Below are 5,195 nucleotides of genomic sequence, written 5' to 3'. Positions count from 1 at the left end.
TCTAGTCCTGTGATTTGGGGAATCAACTCCATCCTCACCCCCTGGGTAAATCCTACTTAGGCTAAGCCAAGAAGCATGTGACATTTCTGCAGTCAATTATTGGTCTAGGTGGGGCATGAGATTTAACTAGGCCCAAGCATGGCCGTATATTTCATGATGAGAGGAGAGATTGTCTCACCTACAGCAGATAAACAAGATAGTAAGTTGTGCTAGTTATGGCTGGTAGCCTCGTGGCATGAGGACAGGTGATCTGGTAACCTATGAGGACAGGGAGCCTGGGGACAAAATGTATACATAGAGGACACAGAAGACATCTGAGCCAAATGAGCTGTAGGCAAACAGAACTGGAACCCTGGTCATTTTGTGTGTGCAGCCCCATTGACTATCTATTGACTTCCTCATCTTATTTGTTTAAGCCAGTTGAATCAGGGACTGTTACTTGCAGTCCACAATATCATAACTGATACAGCTCTGCCCTCCCTCAGTAACCTGCAGAATCAAGTGTCCAATGTCCTTAAGGGGCATGTACTATCTCAATTATATAAAACATGTTCTGGTTTTATTTAACCTTTAAACATTATGTTTAAAGCATCTCAGAATGCTTTAAACATAAACCTAAGCCCTCTAGTGGTCCTTAAAGCTGTGTTCTTATTTTTCTTACTTCACAAATAGTCACTAACTTCCCTTACACCAACCCGGTAAGTGAGCCTGATGATATTTCTTAGCCTGCTTTTCCCCCCTCTGATTTGATCAATATTCTAAGATGAAAGATTACAAAAGTCATCTTTTCGAAGAAAGTATGATGAATTGCAGGGAGCAAAACACAACACCATCCAGAGGGAAGCCTCTTTCTTACAGCATACAATAATGCCTGTGGCATGTTTCCAAACCCCACGGAGAGCTGAGTGGAGGGAAGTGAATGGGGACTGATCATATTCACAAAGGGGGTTTGGGTGAGGCCGAGGTGATGGGAAGGGAGGTGGAACCCAGAAAGGTCAGAGGCCTGGTGCAATTATTCCATTGCTCTTAAGAACAGAAGGTTGAATAGAGATCATCAATGCCCTACTCTTTTTTTTTTTTCCTGGTTTAATAAGGACTTGTTTATTTTGAAGAAAAAAGGTCCCAAACATCAGACTGTTCACAAAAAATAACCCACAGTATCAACTTTAGGAAACAAATCTTAAGACTATAACACTAATTATTTTTCTAGAGGATGCATTTGACATGCCAACTCTCATTCACAAAAATACATCATTACATTTGTGTTGAACTGCCCCACACAGCACACTAATGTTGGGGTGTAACACACATACTTCTAACTCAAAGCTGCTTTCAGGAGCTACTCAACTAAATGAGATTGCCTTTGCAGTTAGGGAAGCAACTACTGAACATATGTATGAATGAAAAGAACTGTACTCCCTTCATAACAAGAGATTATTTTGGAGACAGTTGATAAAAACCATACATCCTTTTTATTGTTAAGTCATAAAGAGGTATCAAAATTAAAAGCAAAAATTACAGGGTAAGACTTAACAAAACTACTAGGAGCATCAAAGGAAGTGAAAATGGGACTAGGCGCAGGGAAATATGAATTAATGAACATGGGAAGGACAAGGATGGGGAGAACAGTGAGCATGTGCTGAAGATACTAGGGGAGAGGATCTGGTGAAAAATTTGATCTTAGACAAGCGCCTAGGTAAAGAAATAATGGGGTAAGATTTCTAAACCCCACTATGTGCTTAAGAGTCATCCTCGCCATTGGCGCTGTCTCTGTCATCCTCTCCTTCCTTAGCCTCTTTTTCATCATCCTTGATCAACTCCAGCTGGCCATCCCCCCGATCTTCATTATCATCATCATCCAGTAGGTCCCCCTCCTCAGCAGAGTCATCTGCACCCCCTCAGACTCCATCTTCACATTAGTCTCATCTTTCTTCACGGAGCTGCTGCTCTGCTCCTCTTCTGACTTATCATTCTTCATCTCTACTGCTTGTTTGCTCTGTTCCTTTTCAGTTTTTTTAGGTTTTCCAGGAGAGAATCCACTTTTTGTTTTATCTGGGTCAGTTCCTTCTTAATGGCCTGAAGGTCATCTCCTTTCAACTTTCCAGACTTGGAAGATCCCCGCTGTCCACTCTTAGAATTGAAGCCACTTTTGCCCCTTCGTGAGGTGTTTCCTGATACACGCTGATGTTTCGAGGGCACTATAGCCCGAGCAATAGGAGGAGGAGGAGGTACACGTGCTGGGTAACTGTACATCCTATCATAATAATCCCATTGAAAGTCATAGTCCAAGTCAAAAGAGGAGCCGTACATCTCCGCTGCAGATCGTTTCACACCTGCTTTTCCTCGGTTCACTTTTGGCTCTGCAGCCAGGTTAATATCTAAAACCTGGCCAGCAATCATCCTGCCATCCTCTCCCACTACAGCAGCCCAGGCATTTCTCTCATTAACATATTGAACGAAGGCAAAGCCCTTATGAACAGAGCAGCCCACAATTTTGCCATACTTCGAAAAGATTGCCTCCACATCAGATTTCTTGACCACGAGTGTGTTGAGATTCCCAATGAACACACGGGAGTTCATGGAACGAGGATCTGTCTTGTTGGTAACGTTGCTGGCCATTGTGTTTGATGATAAGGTTTCTCACAAAGCCAAAAATGTAGCTGAAGATCAAAAAAATCTCACAGGAGGAAGGAGGGAGAAGAGATTCGATTCTGAGTCTCCTACTCCCGGGTTCTAAGTGCAGAAGCCGACTGCTGCTGGAAGTCGGCAACGCGGACACAACCGCTCAGTCTTCGTCTCTTCACAAAATCATCAATGCCCTACTCTTATGTTATGAAGCCCTGCTGAGAATGGGAGCATAAACCACAGAGAAGCAAGTTAGAAATAACTGCAATTGTACATCCACAATGGAGTGCTATGTGCAGGGAAAACCTAAGGTTGAGGAATAGTGGCCTCGGAGGGTGGCAGCTGGTTTTTTTAGGGACTATGTAGAGAACCTAAGAAATGAGGTTGTTATGAGTTATTAGGGACTGTCAGCAGATCCTGTATGCAAATTATTAGTGGAGGCAGATTTGCTCTACGTGGCATCATACAGAGAGAAAAGGAAACAACAGTTTTAGAGATGCCTGATGATTTTCAAGTCTTGGATCTGGGCTTACTTTCTCAATACTGTCAACTTTATACATGGTCAAATCACCGTGGCTTTGCAGTTTAATTTTAGAGCATCTAATATGCTATCAATACAAGATGGGAGGGGGCTTCCTTTGGCATAGATTATGTTAAGTATATTTCTTCCCCAGGGTGTAGGCAACATCATCAGTTGTTTTCTTTTGTCTCTGCATTCACCTTTTGATATTCTTCATAGAAAAACAGAATGTTATTGCTCCCTCTTTATTTTGTCAGAAAGGACAGTGGAAGCTGCTCAAATACTTATGGCAGGCCATTGCTTTAAGACAGAAAACTTGGTTAAAATAGATGATTAAAAAAAGGAGAAATAGGAGGAAACTGGGTTTTATGGCTTCAACTTGCTACCTAATTCCATTCTATATGATGATTTTATTAAGTCCTTATTTTTTCTAAAAGCAGTATTGTAAATTAAGACTGTATTCCTGGAAACCCAGTTAACAATACAAAAATACTCAAAATATTGATCATAATTAGACATGAGTAAGAGAAAATTTCCTAGATTAATTCAGTAGATCAAGAACCAGTCCTGCAGGATGCAGGGATCATTCCTTTGCCTCCAGAATCTCAAAGTCTTACTTCCCAGTGGTGGAGAAAGGGGATGAAACAGAAAAAGTAATGGTTGCTGATTGCAGAGAGCGACAAGGAAAGACAGGTGGAAGGACCAGTTGTACTCTGTGATCTGTGTGAACAAGAAATAGACTTAGAATATTTGTTTTTATCAAATGTTATTGCAAATGCTTTTTCATAAGCATTGAGTAAAACTAAGAGATCGGAATTTTTGATGAAGGGAGAAAGTTAGTGCTACCTGTGGTGTTTGCACCTGATTATGGAGTTAGAAGTATTACATCCATATTTCATTTTTAATACATTTTCCTGATTATAAAAACATGCTCGTTGTAAAAAAAAGAAATAACTACTTTCATCATCTGGAGCAATCACTTTGCTTTAGTGCATTTCCTCCTGCAATTTTTAAAATGAAAACCCCAAGAGTTATCAGAAGTTTCTGGGAAACATGGATATGAATTTAGAAAGAAAAATTTAAGAAGACAAAACAGGAGATAAGAGAGTAACAAATGCATGAAATACTCAGAACTGAGTTGCCAACTCTTAGAAACACTGGAATAAATCTAAGAGTGGTCTGGTATATTTTATTATCTTTATTTATATTATAATGAGAAATGAAGCACATCTGACTTCAGAGTCCTCATCTTCTACTGTTTTAAGACTGCTATAAAAGTGACCCATTGTAGAGAGAACTAATAAATGAGAACTAATGGACCCAAACCAGGGACAAGTAAATATGACATAAATATACAAACAACTTTTAGACACAACCAAAGTATGAATCATATGAAGGCAGCCCTCAGTAGATGACTTTTTATTTAAGGTATCTAATGGTCCTTGTCCAAGATAAATTTAATTGTTGCTGTTTCATTACATTTTTCATATCTCAGTAACCTGGAAATTCCTTTGAGAGTTGTAGGTTTAAAACAATTAAATTGCCTCTTAACAAGCATTGACTTTTGAATTTTGTAAGCTTTTGAATTTTGTTTTGCATGGAATTGTTAGTACCAGAATGAGGAGATATGGTATAGACCAGATGTTTCCAGCATTTCCTCTTTATGAAGTAAAATGATGTTATAGACCCTCATATAATAATGTTGTTGTTTACTTCACTTAAGTAAATATGTATGTGAATTAGTGGGTTCTGTGAAATAATTACCCAGCCCCGGCCCATAGGCTGGGCTTCAGCCACTGAATTACTAGAGAAGAGGAAACAACTTGTAAAGAAAGACTTACTGTGGGAAATGGAAGTGTTCCCAGGGGCCCTCTTCCTCCTCATGGAAATGTCTTCATATTGCAGAAATTTTTCCAGCTTCTTTGTTGTGTGAATTCGTCTTATTTAGGTCTCTCATGCCAGTCCCACACAGGAAATCATATTCCTGCAGTATGGCCCTGTGTCTCCTTCCTTTGGAATATTGTAAACACCTGCTTTGTCCCAACAGAAT

The 5,195-nt window shown here is 39.8% G+C and overlaps 1 pseudogene; it reads right to left on the bottom strand.

Moving 5' to 3' along the window:
* Nucleotides 1–1,180: 1,180 nt before the first annotated feature.
* Nucleotides 1,181–2,803, bottom strand: LOC135273834 (heterogeneous nuclear ribonucleoproteins C1/C2-like; annotated as a pseudogene).
* Nucleotides 2,804–5,195: the final 2,392 nt, after the last annotated feature.

Source organism: Aotus nancymaae, unplaced genomic scaffold (genome assembly GCF_030222135.1).
Source record: "Aotus nancymaae isolate 86718 unplaced genomic scaffold, 86718_ANA_hifiasm-v0.15.2.pri h1tg000009l, whole genome shotgun sequence".
Classification (NCBI taxonomy): domain Eukaryota; kingdom Metazoa; phylum Chordata; class Mammalia; order Primates; family Aotidae; genus Aotus; species Aotus nancymaae.
The sequence above is the reverse complement of the archived record's forward strand: the minus strand, read 5'-3'. Positions and strand labels throughout refer to the sequence as shown.